The sequence below is a fragment of the Panthera pardus genome, unplaced genomic scaffold (assembly GCF_024362965.1).
Source record: "Panthera pardus isolate Hobbes unplaced genomic scaffold, ASM2436296v1 HiC_scaffold_25, whole genome shotgun sequence".
NCBI lineage: Eukaryota > Metazoa > Chordata > Mammalia > Carnivora > Felidae > Panthera > Panthera pardus.
The window spans coordinates 97,070,374-97,095,020 of NW_026526821.1; the positions used below are offsets into that span (position 1 = coordinate 97,070,374).

The window sequence follows — 24,647 nt, forward strand, 5'->3', positions numbered from 1 at the left end:
GGAATGACTCCACTAAACCTTACAAGTATTATGTCAATTCAGTTAACAGGCTAATATGAAAAGGAAGGAATATATCCCCATGACACACAAAAAAGAGGAAATCTCCTACACTGATGATTTTACAGCAAAAATTATATATCTGAGGAAACAAAGCATACTATCTGCATGTTGATCAGCCTGACCTTTTGTGTTTTAGTGGCCACTATATCCCTTAAATACACACACACACACACACACACACACACACACACACACACACAGACTCCTCCTTTATACAGAATTTATGATTCTGAGTTTCACACTCATGAAACAAAAATGTGTCTTTATTATATATTAGCCTTTGAAGGAGTTACTATAAAACATTCAAAGCAACTCCTATCACTTCCTACAACTCATAATTGACAATTCTGTGGCTCAGGATTGGATAACCTGGATTTCTGTAGTCCCATAGGCATGGCTTATTCTAACTTGGATGTCTACCTCTCCCTAGACAAGGTTCTGTCCATGAAGTTCAGAGAACAGTTATTTCAACGATTTCAGATTTTTTAAAAATTTTTTAACGTTTGTTCATTTTTTGAGAGACAGAGAGAGACAGAGTGTGAGTGGGGGAGGGACAGAGAGAGAAGGAGACAGACTCCAAAGTAGGCTCCAGGCTCTGAACTGTCAGCACAGAGCCTGACACGGGACTCAAACTCACGGACCATGAGATCATGACCTGAGCCAAAGTCGGATGCTTAACTGACTATTTCAGATTTTTGAGCAAAATTGCACAACTGCTATACTGAGACCAAGATTACAACCAAGTTTGAAGAATAACAAAGACCTAAAGGCAAATTAATTGTATGAGAAATTTATAGGGAAAACCAGAACAAATAAGGTAACTTACTGAATTTTTACTACCTGCTTAGCACTCGGGTGAACGTTTTATATCCCAATAATTATGAATTGTCTCAGTGGCCAAGTTCTTTCCTGCCTCATTACCTTTGCAATTGATCTGGACCCTATGGTTGACCACTTATAGTTTTAGATCTCTGAATTCCATTCCACTCCCTAGGTATCCAAAATTAAAATAAACTACTCCTTATTGCATTGTTACTATGAGAGCATCTCTTTATATTCTCAGTGTTATTCAGTTTTTAATTTAAATATGTATCTGTTTTCCTCCTTGTCAATGGTATGTTTTCCCTATTGGTCTATAAACTGCATGAGGACTGGAGCACTCTGTCATAGCTAGCACGCCATATTTAAATTAGATCCTCAGGGTGCCTAGCTGGTCTGTTGGAAGAGGGTTGTGAGTTTGAGCCCTACCTTGAGTGTAGAGATTATTGAAAATAAAATAAATCAACTTTAAAAATTAAAAAAAGTAGTTCCTCAATAAGTATTTCTTCAGTAAATACCTGATTCAACAATTATAAAAATCTTATGGATAAATGTTATCCCAGTTAACAGATGAGATTACTGAGTGGCAGAGTATACTTTTTTTCTCTAATTTCACCCAGTATTTGTAAGTAGGATGAGTTCACTTTTAATATGGAACTGTCTAAATTGAAATTCCATGCTTCCCAATATGTTAAGGTCCATAGATATCAAAGTATATCGAGCTCTGTCCATAAAGTAGCCCTGAGCTTTGTCAAGTTATTTATGTGAAGAAGAATGAGGACATTCACAGAGATAGAAGAACATCTTAATCACCTTGAGTAATGTTTAATAAGGCAGACTCTATGCTAAGGGAAAGGCTTGTGAGTTAGTACTAACCCCAAACAAGAGCAACTACTTCTTAGAACCCAGTTGGTTGTTAAATGAGCCTCAAGTTATCTGGTGTCATTATTCCTCCTTTTTTCTCTACAGAATTGAATTATGGCAAATGTCAGGAGAATTCTGTTTTAACCAAGATAATGTACAAGCCATTCATTGTTCATCAAATGAATACAGAAGTCAGTACAGTTGAGAGAAAATCACATTTTATGTCATGGAAAATTAGTATCTGATAATTATGTTCAAATGTCAGCGTCTATTTGTGTCAGATGGGGGAGTACTATTTTTCAGTTTGGAGGCATTGTTGTCCTTTATTCTCCAAAATCATGTTCAACAAACTTAATCCTCCCTAAGGAAGATATACCCCAAATTAAACCTAATTTCTGGAAGAGCTTTTTAAAAAATGGATCCAGATAAAAACACATTTGAAAAGAAAGAAAGAAAGAAAGAAAGAAAGAAAGAAAGAAAGAAAGAAAGAAAGAAAAGCAAAACACAAGAATAATCAGCGTGAGTGTATTTCAAAATAAATAAAGGAATAATTTAAATTTAGGGAAAATTGATATAAGGTAGATTTCATTATCAATTAATAATTGCATTGCATGTGTATAAAGAATATGTTTTTAAGTAATTAAACTTTTTAAAAAGGAGCATTTCAATAAGATGAGTAAGGCTAACTATAATGATAGCTTCTGTATTAAATAGTATTAGTTCATTTGCATACCAACTGTATCCAACTGTCTATTCACTCTTTGGACCCAAATATACTATGTGGATTTCTTCTCCCTGCCAAGCATCAGATTATTGAGTGACATTCTGTTCAGCTATTTTAATTTTCAAGTCATTTTCAGCTATTTAAATCTGCACAGTTAAAAGTCTGTGTTCACATATAAACCAGAGTTTGCCCCCCTTCCCCCTGTAACCACTTTCCAGAGTAGATTATGTCAATTGGGTAGCTTTTATGTTTCTCCTTCACATTAAGTGGGGGCATGGTTATCTTCCTCCCACTCCCTTTTTGAATGCAATAGTTCTATGAATGTCTTGTGTTGGAAGGTAGGAGAGGGTAAAAGATGAGTCTTCCTTCTGTTGCTTGAAGTTGGTTTTCTGGCAAATGCCAATGGACCGCTGATGCCCTCTATGTGACTGGTTTCTTGTGTTTTTTTAAATGTTTCATTATTATTATTATTATTATTATTACTATAATAATAATTATTACTATTATTATCGAACAACAGAGAGAGAGCGCACAAGGAAGGGGCAAATAAAGAGGGGGGCAGGTTATTCGAAGCAGGCTCTATGCTGACAGTAGACAGACTATTGTGGGGCTTGAACTCATGAACCACAAGATCATGACCTGAGCCAAGTTGGCTGCTTAACCAACTGAGCCACCCAGGTACCCCATATGTGACTGATTTCTAAATGCAGACTCTTTGATGGGGTGCAAGCACAAGATATTTGGATTTTCTTTAGGAGCTCTTTCAAGTACACAGGTTGCTGAAATAGAAAATTCTCACCAGCAAGACTTCTCAAATACAATACTAGTAAGACATTTAGCTATTTCTCATGGGGTTCAATTGACCCACTAGCAAGCATTCAACATAGCTCTGGCAACTGGCAAGAAGACAAGCTGCTTGGCTGTCATTGCTTTGCCATTGTCTATACCCAGTACAGGTAGGAGCAAGACTGATCAATAAGACTGCTTGCTTAATTGGGTAAATCTAATAGAAGAAAGAGACACCAATCTTCTTTACATTGCAGGTACTCCCAGTGTAACCGAACCAACGTGAGTTCACTCCTTGGTGAGTCAGAAACCGTAACAGGTGAGTCGTCACACAAAGAAAACTTTATTGGCAGCAAATAAAGAGATCATGAGGAATAGCTTCCAAAGGTGACTCCCTGAGAAAGGGTGAATGGATTCCTTTTGTTTAGGGTTAGGATGAATATTTTAGAAAGGGAAGTCTTGTCATCATATGTAGAGGCAGACATAAGGTTGCATATGTGCCTTAAAGAAACATGACTTTACATACATTGTGTGTTATGCAAATGGGGCTGATGCTCCTCCTTGGGTGGAGATTTTAGTATTATAATAAGATAAAAGTAGTTGTCAGTCATTCCTGTGGTCATTCCAAGGGTCACGCTAGCGTTCATCTGTGTAGGCTGGAATTAGGGGTTTAGCTCAAATGGTCTGGGTGGTCTGGGCTGGTGGAAGGTCTTTTCCGGGCAGTCACCATCACCTGAAAAGTGACTTCAGATTTCATTTGCCTTCATTAAGAGGTAAACTTGAAAGAAGAGCTTAAGGAAAAATGTAAAGCAAAGGTTACTGAGTACAGGCAGGTGGTCAGTAAAGGTCAGGTCTTAGTGTCTATTAAGTGACACCAGTTTCTATAAGTGATTTCCTCAGGACATCTCTCATCTGGAATTTTAGAACAAATTGCTTTACTCCCACCTGGGAGGACTCTTAGTTAACATGTTTTGTCTTTATCCACAGAATCACCAATATCACATATTTAATGAGTCCTGTCACAGGGAAGGCATATTAGTGCACCACATAGGTATATTCGTGTGTATAAGAGAAAAAAAAACAGTATGCCAGTATATAATTAGTAATAAGAAGTAATCAGAAAGTTAGGAAGTGAGTTATTTAGAGGAAAGGAAACTGCTTTTCATGTAAAAAACAGCAAAATTTTAGAGAGCAGTGTTAGCTCTGTTTTCAAGGTATGAAATCTCCCCTTTCAATACCTTCCCCCAAAAAGACAACTCACTAAAAGCAGTGAATTGCTTTTCCTATAAATGGCCATAGAGAAGATACCTTAGACTGTGTGGGCCACACATGGTCTCTGTTGCCGTGTGTGTGTGTGTGTGTGTGTGTGTGTGTGTGTGTGTATTTACAACCCTTTCAAAATGTTAAAAAAAATCATTTGAAGACTACAAAAAAAGGCTACAGACTAGATTTGGCTTGTGAACTGGACATAGTTATCAACTTCCGTACTTGAAAAAAAGTATAAAGCTCTCAATGGTTGTTGAACATGTTTAAAATAAGAGACAAAAGTTTACTTATATTATTTACGCAAATGGATTTTACATTCAATTACAATGGCATCATGGAAACTGAAGGAACAAACCTATTCTTCAGTGCAATACAGTGTCCGTGATCTAAACCACACCACCTCCATTGAACTGTGGCAACTACTGTAAGTTGTGGACATGTATATAAAGTCTGTGGGTGGAAGGACACTTTGTCTATTCCTCCACCTCCACTTGGAAAAAAACAAACAAACAAAAAAACCAAACAAAAATAATAAAAAACTCAGTTTTCTCTCTATTACAATATTTCTGCTCCATGAGTATGACTTGTTTTTAGCTTCTCTTTTGAGCCACATAATATAACATTCTTGTTTGACTCTTTTAAGTCTATGTGGTATGAATTCACTATCTGAGGCTGTTTTGTGAATTAAAAAAGATAATACCAATAATAAAGCCCTACTATGTCAACTGCCATCATATCTAGCCTCTTGATTTCTAGGCTTGGGATTGACCGGAAACAAAATTCTGAAAATTAGAGAAAAAAAAAGTGTTGGATGATGCCCAAGTTAGAATTTAGCTGATTAATTTTATTTACTTATTTTAAAATATTTTTAATGCTCTTCTTCAGTGAAAGAAATGGGAGGTGGACAGAGTGGTAACAACAAGAAAGTTGAAATGCCTTGGATTGGAAGGGATTTCCTGCCCCTCAGCAAGTGATTTTCTTGGCTAAAAGGTACAAATGAATTATTTTAATATTAACTAAGTTCATCTATTAAAGGAAAGGTTGAATAGTTTAGTTTTTGAAAATTTTTTGGATTTCCTATTGTGTTGAATGATACACATTTTATTTTATTTATTTATGTATTTATATTTTTTAATGTTTATTTATTTATTTATTTTGAGAGATAGAGAGAGTGGGGGAGGAACAGAGAGAGAAGGACACAGAGAATCCCAAGCAGGCTCAGCGCTGTCAGTGCAGAGCCCAGTGTGGGTCTTAATCTCATGAACCATGAGATCATGACTTGAGCTGAAATCAGGAGTCAGAAGATTAACTGACTGAGCCACCTAAGTGCCCCACGATACACATTTATAATTGGAATTTTTATAACTTTGTATAATCTTTTATATGTGCTACATAGTAAATTTTTGATACATGTTTACAGTATTTCCTTATATCATTTCCTAATCCATCTTAATTTAATTGTTCTTAGTGCTAAATACTCTTTTTAAATTTTATGTACACTTTCTTTAAATTTATTTCCTTTGTTTCAGTAGCTAAAATCTGAGTCGTGTGAGGTCAAATACAAATTAAAAATAAGAGGCTTAATTCTCCCTGTTGAAAAGGAGATTTCCCTTCACTCTTTTTTAGAGCATTTATCTTAGAAAATGTGCAACTATAAGTGTTTTCTCATTGCTTTGAAATGTATATAAATCCTTTTGAAGACTAGATAAGGCTTTTGTCACCGTTTTGACCCAGGAATGTCTGGGAGCCTTGTCTTTGAAATGTAAACGTTGAAGAAGGTAGAGCCCCTACTAAGAATCCTAACTTCAGTGGGTTTCTGGTCCCAATTTGTAAAACTGCCTCCTGTTATAAAGATATGAGAAGTTTGCTTTTCCTCTGGATAAATCCAACTAGCTAACATAGATGGTCACTTCGGTTACCAGGTAAAGTTAAGATAAACTATATATCAGGAATGGTGCTGTCAGGTCCTCTTACTAGAGGACTAGTTGTTTATCTTGAGAACATGTATGTAATGTGTTATCAGCTATTTCTATGTAAATCTGTTTCACTGTATCACATTTGGGTTTAATGCTTCTTCAATAATAAGAGTGTTTCTTCTAGTACCTTTGTGGAGATTTCTGGGTTGAAAGAATATTTTGTTTTAATTAGAGTTCCCCAACAGGCAAATTGTAGTGAACAATTTATTATGAACTATCTCACCAAAACCCAAGTTTCAAGTTCAGCTGCCTGTCTCTTGAAAAGCCAAAATTCAAAAGACGAGTTTTGACCGGAAAGCAATTTGAACTTCATTCAGGAGTCTGGCCACCTGGGAAGAAGATGGACTCTTGTCCAAAGGCTGACCCTGGAGGTCTCTGCCTGGCCCAGAGATTTTTAAAAAGGATTTAACCTGTTAAGAGAGTTCAGTAATCTGTGACATTTCTTGATTACATGCAGACCTGTTGATGCCAGCTGCAGTTTATCTCAGTGCCCTGAGGTTGTGCAGGAAGTTCTGGTTTCTTGGTGTCCTGGGGGGAGCTTGTGCAAGAGAGCCTGATGATGTGCAGAAGTGTTCTTTCTAGGAAAGAATGCATGATCATAGATATACAAAGAAGGGGTTAGTTAATCACGCAGGCTAAGAGTGCTTGCTTAATCTTGAAGACCACTAGGCTGGCAGAAGGGACTGAGGAGGTTTCAATTAAACAAATTTTTGGTGATTGTGAATAATATCTTTTCTTAATTCTGTTTTTGGGTTAGTAATTACTAATTAATTATTACTAATACGTAACAAACTCTTGGACACTTAGCTAGTACCAACCAATACTGATGAGCTATCTCATTATCTTTTCTACCAATATTGTTATATTGTTCTTTTAGTAATAGTAATCTTATTTATGATTATTAGTGTGTTCTTACTGTGTAAAAAACATTAAGGTCTATATAAAATTATATTTTATTAAAAATACCCCTTTAAGAAAAAATTAAAATAAAACAGAAAGCTGGGCAATATAACCTTTCAGAATCATATGGGAGCCCATATACCTTAGTTATTACTCATTTATTTGTTATTTGCCTTGCTTATTTTTGATATATTTGAGGGTTTTTTTTCCTATTGCCCTCATAAGTGAACATAAATTGGAAAGGTATAGGATTTTTGTATTATAACTTGTTTCCTCAAAACTGTGTAGGGATTTCTTTATTGAGATCAAATATCCTGATAGCAGATTATACATTTCATTCATAGTAATGACCCCAAGATTTCAACATGGAGGTTGTTGGCTCATAGCAAACTCTCAGCAAGTATTTGTTTTTAATATTCAGTGGAAAATGGTGGGGCACCTGGGTGGCTCAGTCGGTTATGCATCCGGCTCTGGCTCGGGTCATGATTTCACGGTTTGTGAGTTTGAGCCCCCCATCGGGCTCTGTGCTGATAGCTCAGAGCCTGGAGCCTGCTTTGGATTCTGTGTCTCCCTCTCTCTGCCCCTCCCTCACTCATGCTCTGTCTCTCTCTCTCTCTCAAAAATAAATAAACATTAAAAAAAATTCTTAAAATATTCAGTGTAAAATGGTTTTCCAGTGGTGATCTCAGTGTTAAATTTTATCTTAACTTGTACCAGCTAGAAGAGAAAGTTGGCAGATAACTATGAATAGACATCTTCTAACAAAGCTGCTCAATAAGATAATTATAACTTTGAAATATCATGCCTATGGAAAGCATTGTCACTGGAGTTTTTAAAAAGTGCACACAAAACATGCACACAGACAAACACACAGACACACACACAGACACAAGTGCTGGACAAAATGTTAGGATGGTTTGGCAGGGTTATTATAGATGAAATTTAAGTATATAAACTAGGTACTTGATTCACATATGCTTCAAAATTCTGATCAAACCTATAATTTGATGTTTGTCATCACTGAATGTGCCAGTTTATTCTTGCTAAAGAATTCCTTTTATTCCAGTAATAAATTCTATTCACATATGTTCAGTCAGTAGTTTGTTGTCTATGACATATGGCAACCTACATAAAGTATCAGGTTTTTATACAGTTGACATTGTATTTTTATAAAACTTATAACCTGCTTTTCAAGGTAGTGCATAACCTTTGGGTTTTACTCAAAAATCAAGGTTGACCATATTTAGAACATTGATCTGGATGTTGAGTATAAAGTATTCCAGAGTATTTAGTTTTTTGAGGTTAATAAAATTAATTTAGATATTCAAATTTCCACCAGTCTTCTCTAAGCAACCTAACATTATACCTAATATTAGTCACCCAAAATATGGCATAAAATATGATTTATGATCAATTCAATACTGTAGCCATGTCTTCTGCTTAGAGTGTACTTTTTTTTAATGTTTATTTATTTTGAAGGTGAAGAAGGGGCAGAGAGAGAGAGAATCCCAAGTAAACTCCATGCTTGCAGTGCAGAACCCGACATGGGTCTCAATCTCACAACCCTGAGATGATGAACTGAGCCAAAATCTAGAGTTGGTCACTTAAACAACTGAACCACTCAGGTGCCTCTAGAGTGTACTTTTTCAGTGTACTTTTTTCAGGCTTTGGGAGAAGACTGTAGTTTCCGAAAATAAAATAAAACACACACACAAACAAAAATATGTAGGTCAAATCCAAATCTTGTCACTGCAAGTTTTGTGAATTGTGGCAATGTATTTAGCCTCTATGAGCCTTATTTCCATTCTATATATGGTGTTGATGATAGCATTTACCAAATAACATTTTAGTGGGCTGTGAGAATCAAATGTGATAATTAGTCTACATATGAAAAAGTTTTATTAAGTTGCTATTTTAAAGTTTACTTCACTTTTTATGTAATTGACTCACTTTCTTATAGAACCTGAGGAATCAGTTATTTAATAACTATATTTATTTCATTTCTCTGACCCATTTTACAAAAGATAAAAATTCTCCATTAAATCTCTAAACTCCTAAACAGCTAACCCTATGTTTTGCTTAGAAATCACTCATTTTCCCAATAGGCACATTCCAGCTGAGGTAATTAAGAATGCTCTGTTCACAATTCCCTAAACTTCATTGTATCCATGGATTTGGAGAGGACTTTGTGACTTTTTCTATTTAGCAATGTCACTCAGTTTAAATACCATATTTTACTTGACATTATTACATTACGCATCATCATAGATGTTTTCTACCAAATTAAATATACTTTTCTTGCCAGAATTCAAAGTTTAATCCTGAGACCATTTTTTTTTCTGTACCCCAAGAGCTGCTTGAGTGTCTATCCCTCTCCTCCCAATCCCCAGATGAAAGCACAAAGGCATATTCATTGCATCTGGGTGCATGCTATTAAAATCCTGTTCATAATATAAGTGGATAGTAACATCCATACAATGAGGGTTCCATGTGTTGACTCTTTTATTGATTATTAAAAAATAAATGTGTTTTTAAATTACTCTTGTTTTACATAATAAAATAAATCTATATATATTCAGTTTAGAAAAAAAATCTAACCATAGATAAATAAGTGTAATGAAAAATTGTCCCTTTCCTATTCATTTTTTAATGATGTATTTTTAGAAGAGATTTATATTTACAGAATTGAGAAGATAGTAGAGAATCCCCACATACTCCTTCACTAGTCTCTCCTGTCATTAACATCTTATATTAATAGGATAATATTTATCTTGCTTGTATTGTCACAATTAATGAACCAATATTGATATGTGATTATTAAATAAAACTCAGTGTATTCAGATTTCCTTAGATTTTACCTAATATCTTTGTCTGTTCCAGTATCCTATCCTGTCATGTCCTTGGTTCCTTTTGGCTGTGACAGTTTCTCTAAATTTCCTTGTTTTTAATTAATTTGACATTTTTGAGGAGTATTTTTCAAGTATTTTATAAGATATCTCTCTACTGGAATTTGTCTGGTATTATTTCCTTATGATTAGGTTCAGGTTATATACTTTGGAAAGAAAGCCCACAGAGATAAAGTATAATTTATCACATCATGTTTAGGGTACATACTATAAACATGATTTGTCACTGGAGAGGTTTACTTTGATCATATGGCTATGGTAGTGTTTTCCAGGTTTCTCTACCTAAAGTTACTCTTTCCCCTTTTTTCCAAGTACTCTTTGGAAATAAGCTACTATATGCAACCCACACTTACAGAGTGAGAATTGATGCTATTACCTCCTAGGGAGTGGAATACCTACAAAAATTATTTGGAATTATTCCACATATTTGTCTCTCTCCCTTCCTTCCTTCCTCCCTCCTCCCTCCCTTCCTTCCCTCTCTCCTTCCTCCCTCCCTTCCTTCCCTCCCTTCCTTCCCTCCCTCCTTCCTTCCTTCCTTCTTTCCCTCACTCCCTCCCTCCTTTCTCCTTCCTTCCATCCTTCCTTCCTTCATTCCTTTCCTTCCTTTCTTCCTTCCTTCCTTCCTTCCTTGCTTGCTTCCTCCCTCCCTCCCTTCCTTCCCTCCCTCCCTCCTTCCTTCTTTCCCTCCCTCCTTCCTTCCTCCCTCCCTCCTTCCTTCCTTCTTTCCTTCCTTCTTTCCTCCCTCCTTCCTTTCTCCTTCCTTCCTTCCTTCCTTCCTTCCTTCCTTCCTTCCTTCATTTGTTCAATCATTTCTTATATCAGTATGACTTCAGAATATTCATTTACCCTGAAGTTTATAATCTAAGAGTTTTATTTTGATGCTCAAACTGTTCTAGCTTTGCCCATTTAGAGCTCTTTCAGTTACCTCCTGTGTCACTTTGACATATTTCTGTAGTATTATTGTTATTATCACTACTGCTACTACTAGTACTAGTGCTTTCTTGCTTTCTGGCACTGAAAGATGCTTCTGGCTAATCCTGTATTCATGTGTATCCCAGTTCTGTAATCCGCCATTTCCCCAAGAAGCCCTGGTTCCTTTTATTTGAAAATGTGTCAGAGACCAAGATCTGGGTACCAGAGTTGTTCATTGCCATTGTTATATTGTTTCTCGATGGTCTTTTCACCTAACAGAGCAAGAAAGTATACGTGTGTAGACTAACCTCCACACATACACACAAACATATATTTCTATATGTAACCATCAATATTAAGATAAACATGAGTTTATATTATCTCCAACTCTAATTTATTACCACCTAGAGTACTCTAGCTTCCTCTTCTTGCTTATCTGTAAAAACTCCCATTCTTACCATCTGTGATTCATGTATAGGTTGTTCAGTCCTAGTATTAGCAGAATTGTTTCAGTATCCAATAGGAAACTTTATTACCTACAGTACACTGCTTATGTGTAATTCCTTTTTTTTCAAGTTTATGTATTTATTTTGAGGGGAAGGAGGAGGAGCAGAGAAAGAGGGAAAGAGAGAATCCCAAGCAGGTCCCATGATGTTAGTGCAGAGCTTGACGCAGGGCTCAAATCCATAAACCCTGAGATCATGATGGGAGCCAAAATCAAGAGTAGGTCACTCAACCCACTGAGCCACCCAGGTGCCCCTATGTGTAATTCCTTTTGTTTTCAATCTTATAAACACTCCTGTACAAACTTACTTAAGTCAGTACCTTTTCCCCCCACTCTCTTCTCTAAGGTGGCTTCACGCATAATGTGATTCACACAAAGTTAAATTCTTTCGTGGACAGTCCACATTCCTTCCTGGGAACCCCCCTCAAAAATATTTTGTTTTTATTTTATTTTACACATTGTTTCACTCTTTGTACTGTATATGGTTTTTTGACAAATGTATAATTTCTTGTATCTACCATTGCAGTATCATATAGAATGTTTTCAACACTCAACATCCTCTGTACTTCACCTGTTTAGCCCCCTCCCTCCACCTGAACCCATGGTGACCACTGACTTTTCACTCTCTAGAGATTTTCCTTTTCCAGAATGCTTTACAATTGGGATTATATACTATGTAGCTGTAACACCCTGTCTTTTGTTCAGCAATACGCATGTAAGTTTCAGTGATGCATATTTCATAGCTTGATAGCTTATTTCTTTTGCTTGTTGAGTAAATTACACTGTATAGAAGAAGTACTACAGTTTGTTTATACAGTCACCTAATGAAGGGCATTGGTTCCTTCCAATTTTTGGCAGTCATAGTTAAAGCTGCTATAAACATTCCCATGCAAAGTTTACGTTAACGTAATTTTTGAATTAGCTGAACAAACACCTATGATGGGATTGCTGGATTCTAAGGTAAAAACTATGTTTTCCTTTGTAAGAAATTGTCAATCTGTCTTCAGAATAGCAGTGCCATTTGTGTGCCCATCAGCATTGATTGAAAGGTCATTTTGCTCTGCATCTGCACCAGCATCTGGCACTTAAAGAAATAATAATAATTTCAGCCATTATAATTGGTATTCTATTATAGCGGTATTCTATTGTTTCAATTTGCAATCCCCTAATAACAAATGATTTAGAGTTGTATTTTTAACTACAAAAAAACATATTTGTTGCAAGAAATTATAGATGCTATATCTCTATCTCTATTTCTATCTGTAACTATATTGCCACCACCCAGAAAGTCAATGTTATAATTTTGGCATATACACTTTTACACATTTGTAATGCATTTATAACATAAATATAATGAATTTGTGGCCTAAACTTTGATTTGGCCGTATAATCTTGCACCATTTTCATCAAGTCTAGCAGAACTTGCTCCATGGCTTTATTGTGTGATTATCATTGTTCTTTGTTTATGTTCCCACCAAAGGTCTTTGCCACTCCTCCTGTTAGTGTTTTCATCTATTTTTATTGATTGGAAAAGACTAATGGAAAGCCTTATTTAATGTTACTGCTTTCTTCTAGCATAATCAAAGAAGAAAAACATTCCCGGCATGACAAAAATTATATGCTAAAATACACACAGAACTACACCAAGTTTATACACTAAAGAATAAGCAGCCAAGAGAACAAACCATCGAGTTCTTCTGGGATTAAATCACAGCCATGCATACCATTGACAGCTTATAAATTTGGGGCTGGAAAAGATGAAGCATTGAGATAGGCTGGCATCTTATAAACCTTTCCAAAGAGAAGAAGGAAGTGAAAACTGATAATAGCTGCAATTTTCTTTTTTTCAGCTGTTACAGGTTTCATTTTGTTCAGTTATTTTCCCCAGGATAATAAGGCAAACAATTGTAAGAGGAGGATAAAGAATTGATTTATTTCATAACTATAGAAAAGCTCTACTAAATATTTTACAATGCAAATCACTTATGTATAAAGTTATTCACCCTAAAATAAATGAATTTTTGCTATTATAATTTTTAAAACTTGAAAAAATACCTATCCCGATATTTTTATATTGCAAAGTGTACTTAATAGTTCCATTTTAAATATCACTATAGATACCCCCAAATATATTCAATTATCATCTATTATTATTAGTTATTACCAATATTTCATTATTAAAACAATGATGTAGCACACATATAAACAATATCTTTGCACATGTATTCAAGTATATTAAATTACAATTAATAACTATATTTGAATTATTGGGACAAAGGATATAATATTTTGATAGATGTGGCCAAATTGTTTTCCATAAGTTCTTTATGAGCCTATGTTTGCATCAGCCTTGTATTTAAATACTCTTTTCCACATGACCAATTAATATAGGATATTATTGGTAATTTGTATGTTTTTACATTCATTGAGAAAAACTGGTGATGTTGTTAAATTCAGTGAGAAAAACTGATAATGTTCTTTCCTCAACATTATAAAAAAATAAGCATAGTGTTTAAAAGTTTACTGCTCTTTTACATTTCTTCTGTGAATTGCTGAGTTATATTATATATATATATATATATATATATATATATATATATATATATAGTTTTCTTGTCTTTTTTTTAATTTTTTTTAACATTTTATTTATTTTTGAGACAGAGAGAGACAGAGCATGAACGGGGGAGGGGCAGAGAGAGAGGGAGACACAGAATCGGAAGCAGGCTCCAGGCTCTGAGCCATCAGACCAGAGCCCGATGCGGGGCTCAAACTCACGGACCGCGAGATCGTGACCTGAGCCGAAGTCGGACGCTTAACCGACTGAGCCACCCAGGCGCCCCTAGTTTTCTTGTCTTTTTGTAATTTATGAAACTCATTATATGTTATGAATATTTATTATTTTCAAAATACATATTGCAAGTACTTTCTTCTAGATCATTTCTTGTTTAAAAATTATGTTGATGTCAGATGTAAAGTTTCTTTGTTTTGCTTTGTATTGCTGAAATCTTTCAATCTTCCCATTTTGTTTTATATGTTCTATACCTTTGTACATAATTTCAAATTTTTATATCTCAGATATGTCTATCAGAAATATTAACATATATTATAGTTTTATTTGTAATACATGTTATGTGCAGTATTATTTAAGGAAAATTTTTTCATATAGAAAGCCAATCATCCCACCAGTTTTAAATGCAGTTGTTTTTTTTTTTAAGTGATCATAAATGAATTCATGTGCAGAACAGTATTTCCATTTATGGATACTTGTTTTTGGACTCTGTTCTGTAGCAATGTACTATTTACTTCCTATATTATTGTAAAGTTAAAAAAATTCTTGTTGGAATTTTGATATGATTCCAATTTTTACAAGGGAAGATATGTTAGCATTATAAATAAAACAGATTGGCAATCATCAAAAAAGTGGAGACCATCACACCTCAATTCTACCTAAAATTGAATGTAATCCAAGATTCACACTTCAACATTTTCTAGTACTTGCTTTGTTAGGGAAGGGAGAGATTTGCTCTCATACACATTAAAATAAAGCAGAGTCACAGAATTAATTCATAGTAAAAGGAGGCTGTGACTTTGCTTATTTAATAGGGTCCTGATGATTTTTCAGAGGAGTACAAAATTCAGAATGGGTCTTTTTCTGTCTCCTCATCTCTTGTCTCTGTCTTTGCCTCTGTCTGTCCCTTGGTCTTTGTGAAATGACTTTTTGTTTGTTTGTTTTATATTTTACTTTTTAATATATGTCATAAACTTTGTTGATAATGGAAAATGGAGGACATGATTTTTTTCTTATTGGCTAACCAATTCTCTTTAAATTATCCTGACTATAGTATGATGGTATTTTGATTTCTGGTAGGGAAAATTTATGCTTACCCCCAACACATTTATCTTTATTAAATTAGTATTTATTATTCTTGGACAATTATTCTTTTAAATTACATTTAAATAGGTTTTTTTTTAACCTAATGTTGAGTGTTTGAATGGGATCTTAATGAACATATAGTTTATTCACAGAAAAGAGTATGAGAATTTGAGTCATATATAGATAGATAGATCTATATATAGATATATATTTATTAGGTGTCATTTCAAGACCTTTGAAAAATTTTCTAGTTTCTGTATGATTTTCATCCATTTCTTATTGAATTACTAAGAGGTTCTTTAGGATTGTTATTTGTGTTATTAGTGATCCTTTTTGTCTAGTACACATTTGTAGTTGTTCTGGCTGTTTAGGAGACTATGTTTTTTCATATATTAATCTTGTAAGGGAGCATTATATTTTACTGTCAATATTTTTTTGTGTTTGAATGTCTTCTGTGAATGTTTTTGGTAGCAAACCATGTTGTTTGCAAATCTTTATTCCACTATTTTTTTTTCTTATTGAATCAGTTAGAACCCTATAGTACTATTCCTTAGTACAAATGATAGCAAACATTCTGGTCTTACTTGTATGTGTGTATGTGTGTGGTCTAATTCAATGTTTTATCTTTATTTTAATTTTTATTATTTTTTATTTGTGTACACTTGACTCACAATGTGGTTATTAGTTTCAGCTGTACAATGCAATGATTCAACATCACTATACCTTATGCTTTGTATACTCACCACAAGCGTAGCTACTACCATCTGTTACCTTACAACACTATTACAGTATCATTGTCAATATTTCCTATACTGTGCCCTTTATTCCTGTGACTTATCAGTCCATACCTGGAAGTCTATATCTTCCAGTTCCTTTCACCCATTTTTCCCTTTCCCCCATCCCCTCATCTCTGCCAAGCATCAGATTATTCTCAGTTAATTATAGTTCTGATTCTCCTTTATATTTGTTTGTTTATTAATTTGTTTTGTTTTTTAGATTCTATATATGTGGGTGATCATATGGTATTTGTCTTTCTCAGTCTTGACTTAAATCACTTAGCATAATGCCCTCTTTGCCCATTGTTCTGGTTTTATTTTTAAAGGTAATAGAAATACTTGAGTAGTTGCACTGTATTAATGATGTTTTTAAATAGGTTTTTACATTTAATTTGGTTTTTTTAATCACAACTTAATGTATAGCTTATAACATTATTCTCTATCATTGAGTAATTAAATCATAGTATTATCCATTTGATTCAATTAATTATGAGAATATAGCCATAGGTCTATTAATTATTATATTCCTAGAACAAACTCTACTTGGCCATGATGATGTATGCTTAATTATAGTTAGGCTTCATATGCTAAGGCTTTCATTAAATTTATTTAATTATTTATTATTAATAATATTAATAAATTAATAATAAAATATAAAATTAATAATAATTAATTATTATTTACTTTAAAATAATGATACTTCATAGTTTATGAACTTCATAATTCATACTTCATAGATTAATTTTATATTCACCTTCTCCAACTGTGGGTATTAGGGTTACCATACCATCAAGGACTGATTTGAAAAATAATCTATCTTCTACTATGATCTCAGAAAGTTTACATATCATAAGAAATATTTTCTTGGAAGTGTGGTAGAATTCACCATAGTACACTTGCCTTATTTGGAGGTGGATTCTTGATAGCCTTTAAAGTGTTAAGTCTATTAAATTATACCTTCAGGGTCTGTAACTATTCCTGAGTAATTTTATGCTATATTATCCCCCCAAAATATTAGTCAAGATTTCCAAATTTCTAATTTTGTAAGTTTTATATGTATCTGTGGCTATGCTTCTCTCTCATTCTTTATCTTACATATATTGTTGTTGGTGGTGGTGGTTTTAGTGATTTGCATTACTCTTTTCGAATATGTATATGTATGTATATATACATACATATATATATTCCAATCCAGCATAAACTTTGTGATTATGTGTCTGGTTCATCATTTTCTTTATCTTTATTAATTCATTTGTTCCTGATATTTACTGCGATGTTTTTTTCTTCTTAAGCTTACTCATTAATTTATTTTCTCTCTCTTGTGTTCTAGTAACATTTGAAAGAAATGCCTCATCTTCAAAGTTATTTCGTAGCCCAATTCTCTGTTTTTATTGGGAAGTTCTGTCATTGTAATTCAGCTTTAGATAGTCCATAAATCATTTTTTCTCATTAACCTGAGAAATGCATTTAAAAAGAGATTCATGTGTGTACAAGCATGGTGTCAGTCATCTTGGACTGAAAGCAACACTATATATTTTAAATTGTATAGCTTTAGAAAACCTAGCTCTAAAATTTCAGATTTCTAATCAGAAAATTATATATATATATATATATATATATATATATATATATATATATATATATATTTGTGCATATATATATATATTGTATTTTTTCATTCTATCTTTTTCATGGTTTTACATTAATAGCTATTCTAAATAGTGGAATGATCTTGGAAAAGAGTAATTCTTAACTCTGCAATCTAAAAACAATAGAGAACCAAAAGTTGCCAAGATAGCCCACTGTCCCTCAAAAGTGATGTGTGTATAAACGTTTGCTACTCCAGTAGCATGTACTGGCATGCTTTCTAACTATGGTTTTCTACTCCATGGAGCTGAATTAGCTCAGTCTGATGACTACTGTCAACCTACAGGGTGCTGCTGTCTGATACTAATCCTGATATGCCATTCAGAAGAGTAAGAGAGTTTTCTGGTAAAATCTTCTATATTCTGCTAACAGTTTTCTCTAAGTGTTTAAATTTGTTGGTATAAATTACTGTAGGCCTCTGGTATTACATAAATATAATTTAAATGTACATAAAAATAAGTTTATTCGCTTCTCCTACAAATTATCCATATAGTATTATCTTGTATCAGTAAGAGTAACAAAAAGGTTACATGATTTATGTTTTTGTATATATTTCTTTGGGTATGTATAGTAAGTCACACAATTTATGGGTATCATTGAGCCACCTACCTCCTATTTTTCTGATTATTATTTTCACTTTTCTTCTCTATTCTGGGTACAAAAATCTACTTCTTAAAATGTTCATAATTACAGGCATGCTATTTTTATCAATTTTTCCATATTGAATTTTTTTAGAGAAATGGTTTTATGGTTTTATGGTTTCTTAATGTTTGTAGTAAATGAGGTTAGATTTTAAAGTGTTTGATTGATTTTTATTGAGATATAATTACATATAATCGACATGTAATTAAAGTGTATTTTTAAGGTTATCTTCTACGGCCACACTTGATTGAGCCAAAGTGTGCTAATAGAATAACAAAATACCTCCCCGCCCCCAATTACTCACTTCTTTGCTGTAACTAACTGTTGTTACAGCTGGTAAGGCAAATTGACCTCAGTTTATTGCTGCAGGCTAGTGGATCTCATACTTTATTGTGTATTGGAATTACCAGGGAAGGTTTTTAAACATCTCAATCCTCAGGAAAAACCTCAAACCAATGAAATGAGAATCTCTGGGAGTGAGACCCAGCCATCAGTAGTTTTAAATGATCTTCAGGGGATTCAAGGTGCTGCAAATTTGAGAATCACTGTGCTATTTCCAAAATCTCAAATTTCATCCAGGGATAAATATGTCTTTAGAAAAGTAGGTGTGTGTGTGTGTGTGTGCATGTAATCATTTTATCCCACCTTCCAGTGTCCCTGACATTACAACTGACATAGTGTAAATGTTAAAATTTTGTTTACTTAAGTATCATTATTTATTGTGTATTAGTTTAAGGGGAGAGCCAGTAGGTAAGAAATCGTGGATACTTGTGGGTGCATTATTTTACAAATCACAATGGATGAGTAGCATCTGTGTGCTTTAGAAAACTAGAAAGGGGTATACAAGGGGGAAATGTGAATACCTTTACAACAGAGAAACCTCATAGACACTACCATAGCCAAATGGTCAAGGTTAATATCAACAGTGAAATAATACTGAGATGATGAGATGAAAAAGAAATTTGCCTTTGCAGTCTTTCTTCCCAAAACACATAACCCAAGTCTACCCATGATAAAAATATCAGAAAAATCTCAATAAATGGACATTTTACAAAATATTTGACCAGAACATCTCAAGTTATCAAGGTCATCAAAAACAAGGAAAGACTGAGAAGCTGTCGCAACCAAGAGGAGTCTAAAGAGACATGATGACTAAATGTCAGATCTTAGGCAAGAAAATGAACATTGGGTAAAAACTAAGGAATCTAAATATACAGGCATTAGTTAACAACACTGCATCATAATTGGTTCATTAATTGTGGTAAATGTACTATACTATTGTAAGATGCCACCATGGGAAGTGTCTGTATTATTCTTCCAATTTTTCAGTAAACCTTAAAACTTTATAAAATAAAAAGTTTATTAAAGAAAAGAGCTACAGGATGTGTTGGAGAAGAAGTATTTCCTTCATGCTTCAAGGTCCTTCTAGCTGGACTAAGAATCAAATTGACATAAGATTAACAGTAAAAATCAAACTTAATAGCATACATATGGGAAATCTGCACGGACATGGAAATTCGAAAGACAGCGAGGCAACATGACAAAGGAGAAAAATACCATCAGGAGGAAGGTGAAAGGAGATATCTGGAAAACAAAATTTGTCCTATTACATAGGTAAGTTTCTTAGGTAAACAGGAATCTCTATTAATAGCTTTCTTCCTGATATAAGCAGGCAGTTGATGGGGTAGGTAAAGAGCTTTTCCTGAATCTGCTGGGTTTTGGTTGCTTTCAACTCATAACAATGCTCTTAACAAAGTGGACCATCTTCAGGTGCCCTACCCTTGCACCTACAAATGCTAAAAACTCTTTTCACCCACATTATGAAAGACAATATAAAGATCAGCTTTACTCCTAAGGTTAATATGAAATTATGAGATTATTTTCTATATATCACTGAATATAGTGATGGCACTAGAACTTTCTACTTATTTAAATTTTTTTTTTTAATGTTTATTTATTTTTGAGACAGACAGAGACAGAGCATGAACGGGGGAGGGTCACAGAGAGAAGGAGACACAGAATCCGAAACAGGCTCCAGGCTCTGAGCTGTCAGCACAGAGCCCGACGCGGGGCCTGAACCCATGAACCGTGAGACCATGACCTGAGCCGAAGCCGGACGCTCAACCGACTGAGCCACCCAGGCGCCCCTCTACTTATTTAAAATATCCACAAGGTCTGCTATGCCAAAGACTTCCTCTGGGTTTATCGTTCTTTGGTTTAGCTAGTATTTCTAATTATCATCATGTGGATGATTTCCTAATCTATGTCTCTCCAGCCCTACCTTCCCATGTAATATTTTAGATTGTATTTCCTTCTCCTGAAAACTTCTCCATAGATTTATCAGATATTTGCACAGCAGTAATGTGCTAAGAATTGTGTAAATCACTATGCCCCACCATCTTATCGTAATGAATTTTTGTTTCTCTTTCCTTCTCACCCCCAAAATTCTGTACCTCTCCAAATTTCAATTTTTCAATTTAAGAGTTTAAATTAAATATATATTATTATTCTAATCCTGTAATCTAGAGAAATAACAAATATTATTGACTTTCCCATAAAAATATTTCTGCAGTTTTTCATTTTCACGGACATCATCCTCAACATTCTATGTGTGTTTTACTGACACTTTCTATAATGCCATCAATCACATCTTTCCACAAACAATCTGCAATGACTCTGTTTCCTAGCAAAATGAGGAAGTATTTTGGATCTTTCCATTCAAGGTCTTTCATAGTCTAGCTCAACTGTCAATATTATTTCTTATTTTCCATAACATAAATGTCTTGCTCTGAAAGCTAGCACCTTGCTGTCAAATAAACTTGTTTGCATTCTTGCTGTTGTGGCTTTTTATCTTCATAGCCAAATCTTCTAAAACTAACAGTTCTTTTCCTACCCCTGTGGTTTCTTCATTTGCCATCTTTCATCAAAATTCTAAATGTTTTCTAGCATAAATAAGATAATTCAGCCCAATTATGTTATACCTTATTCTAGATGTTACTCAAATTTGAATATAATATTTTTGAAAACAGATGTTGTTTTAAGTGATTTTCAAATATCTGTCCCCCTCCAAGGAATTCTTTATGAAAATTTAAATACCTCAGGGAGACATAAATAATTGTGAATAAATTAACATGCATTTATACTCCAACAGGGACAATTTTTGATTTTAGAGTACTTAATAGATCCCAGAGGGAATGCAAAGTTAAATTGGGAAGAAAAAGTCCAAAGATATGGGAAATCTATGGACAGGCAATGGAAGGCCAGAGTGAGAGACTCTAACAATCAGGTCATTCAGCTGACAGCTCAAGGCATTCATGAGAATTAAGAAAACTAGTTGAAGAGTTATTGAGCATCATTGTTGTGTGGTCTCCTGTGAAAATATGAAATGCTTGTCTGTCGAACCTGTTCAACCATTAAAAGATAAAATACATTGACTCCAACCCTTGTAGGACTCCTGACCAGAGGTATTTCCTTTGTCATCAAATGTTTGGGTTTCCTACCTATCAAAGACAGAGGAAGGAGCAGGTTTCTCATGTCTGAAAGATCTAATAGGGGTTGCTAAATTTATTATCCTGATTTGGCAAGTATCACCTGTATAGAAACTCTTGATTGGAGACCTTAAGTTTTTAAATGGTGCTTATATATTTTTTTCTTACATACAAATGAGACATCTATACCTGGAGCTGTCTAAAAGACCACATGGGAATATCATTAGAGAGAAAAAATTAAAAAATATGTTTTGAAGGAAAAAAAAAGGTGCTATCTTGCATTTACATTTACCCAAAAACATTTGGTACCCAAAACTTAATAACTTGAAGGCATTTTCTTATTATCAAAATGCTGCTTTAGACTCGGTGAATTTTGCCATAAATCTAGCTGCACTTAGCAAGCCATTAAAAAGACCTAATGCACATGAGGGATGAGGATGTCACCAAGAAAACAGGCAAGGATCTCAATAAAATAGGAGCCCCAAATTACTGGCACTAGGTTCTTTTTATCAATAAGAAGTGTAGATTCTGATATTGATAGCAAAAGCTTTAAATAAAGAGATAGTTCTACAGAGTACTATACTCCAGTTTTAAAAGTTTTTCCATTCAAATCTAGTTAAGCATTTTTGTACTGATCCCATAGTGAAAGTATTATTGTCCCCTGGAAAGAGTATTTTGGAAGTATTTAAGACTAATTATGATGAGTGAGCCCATGGTGGGAGAATCAGTAGGTAATTCTAGGTATTCAGAAGGTAAATGAGGGTACCAGGTATCTAGGACGAGTTAAGAACTTGATTCAAGGAACAGAGTAACATAAAGTATGGGGAAGAAAGATATGGTTGACCTACTTAGGTCTTGGCAAGTTGGTGAGAAATAACTACAGGTACAACTAAATAGAACAGCCAGAGTTTAAGTTGAGGATCTTGATGATCAATCTGATAAACTATTATGAAAGAATGAACAATAAACAAAAATTTTTGGTCATTGATATTAAAGTCCAAAATCAAATATCCATAAGTATTCTCATTTGGAATTCTGTTCAATTGGAAATGGATAATAAGGTCCACAAGTAAAGAAAATTTTAATGGAGATAAATGCATTTATTTCCTTCAATGCAATTCAGCATCAATTTTGCCATTCAGAAGCCATGTTGACCGTAATAATCCTAAGTAAAGGGATGATATTTTTTTCAGGAATTTCATACATACAAAATTCAAATGGGAAAAAATCTTTATTATACTGATAATTTTCTGTTTGCTCCCAATGTTTCTTGAGAGGGCACTTTGTACAGATTACGTCAACAATCTCTTTCTCTATCCTTATGTTCTACAAAGAATGAGGAACAATACTTGTGAAGAGATTGGATGATTGGGAAGAGTCAAGGTGAGAGGATAAGATGATAATTCGCCTGATTTCAAGGTTCCTGAGAAATACAGAGTTAGGTCTTAGTGGTGCAATTATAGGGCACGAATGCACAGAGCTATGGAGGTATATGATTTAGAAGACCATATTCTGGATGCATAGACCAAACAGAATACTGTGACAAAAAGTGACTAAAAATACTAAAAATTCTAAGCTGAAATGTTTTTAAGATGATTGTTATTATCCAGCAAATATTTGGCAATATATGATAAAATATAGACTGGAAACATAGACTGGAAAGTTCCACTCACATTGTGGAACTCCGTATCTATTGGCAGGGAGTGTAAAATAGTGATAACTGTACTTTGTTGGCTAAAAGTGTTATTTATTCCAAATAAGTGCTATATGAAGACATGCCAATTAAAGGACATTTGTAACCCATTACTATATATTGATATCAGTGACTGTGCTTACAGTTTTACAGAATATATGTTTCACTTCAATCATATACATGACTTAGAGGTGATGAGTAAGGATGATATGAATATACTCTCAAAATGGAAATACAGTGTTTTTATTTAAACCAAGATTCAAACAGAAGTCTCACAAAATAAATTTATTTGAATACTATCCCAGGCTTCTTTTGGTCTAATCAGTCTTCCATACAACATAGAATCCCCTTCTATAACATTCTTGGTAAATTACTTTTCTGTATTTATTTAAAGTATTTCATTTATAAGTAAATGATTGCTTCATAAACTGTAGAAATTCACTATCAGCAGATTTCATTGATAAAAATATTTCTCTTAAGAAATTGAAATTGCGTGATATGAAATGCCCACATAATGATCCTAAAATTTGGCTGTCTATGGCCACATGGTACAAGTGTACATGACATCAGGCTATTATATATAACAAGATACTATTTGAATATCCATATTTTAGTTAGCCATAACTAAGTCCATGTACCATGGACTGCGTGGTTTAAACAACAAACACTTAATTATCATAGTTCCAGAGACTGGAAGTTCGAGATCAGGACACCATCTGTGATTTCTGGTGAGACTATCCCTGGCTTGTAGACTGCCCCCTTATAGCTGTGTGCTAACATGGCTCTTATTTTTTTTGAAAGGGCACTAA

At 34.0% G+C, this 24,647-nt stretch overlaps 1 long non-coding RNA gene across 1 annotated transcript in view; it reads right to left on the reverse strand.

Annotated features, from left to right (window-relative positions):
* Window positions 1-6,906: 6,906 nt before the first annotated feature.
* Window positions 6,907-24,647, reverse strand: part of LOC109265011 (uncharacterized) — a 58,208-nt gene continuing 40,467 nt past the window's right edge. The window contains exon 3 of the long non-coding RNA XR_002078996.2: window positions 6,907-7,073. This is a non-coding gene — a long non-coding RNA (uncharacterized LOC109265011). The remainder of the gene's footprint in view (window positions 7,074-24,647) is intronic.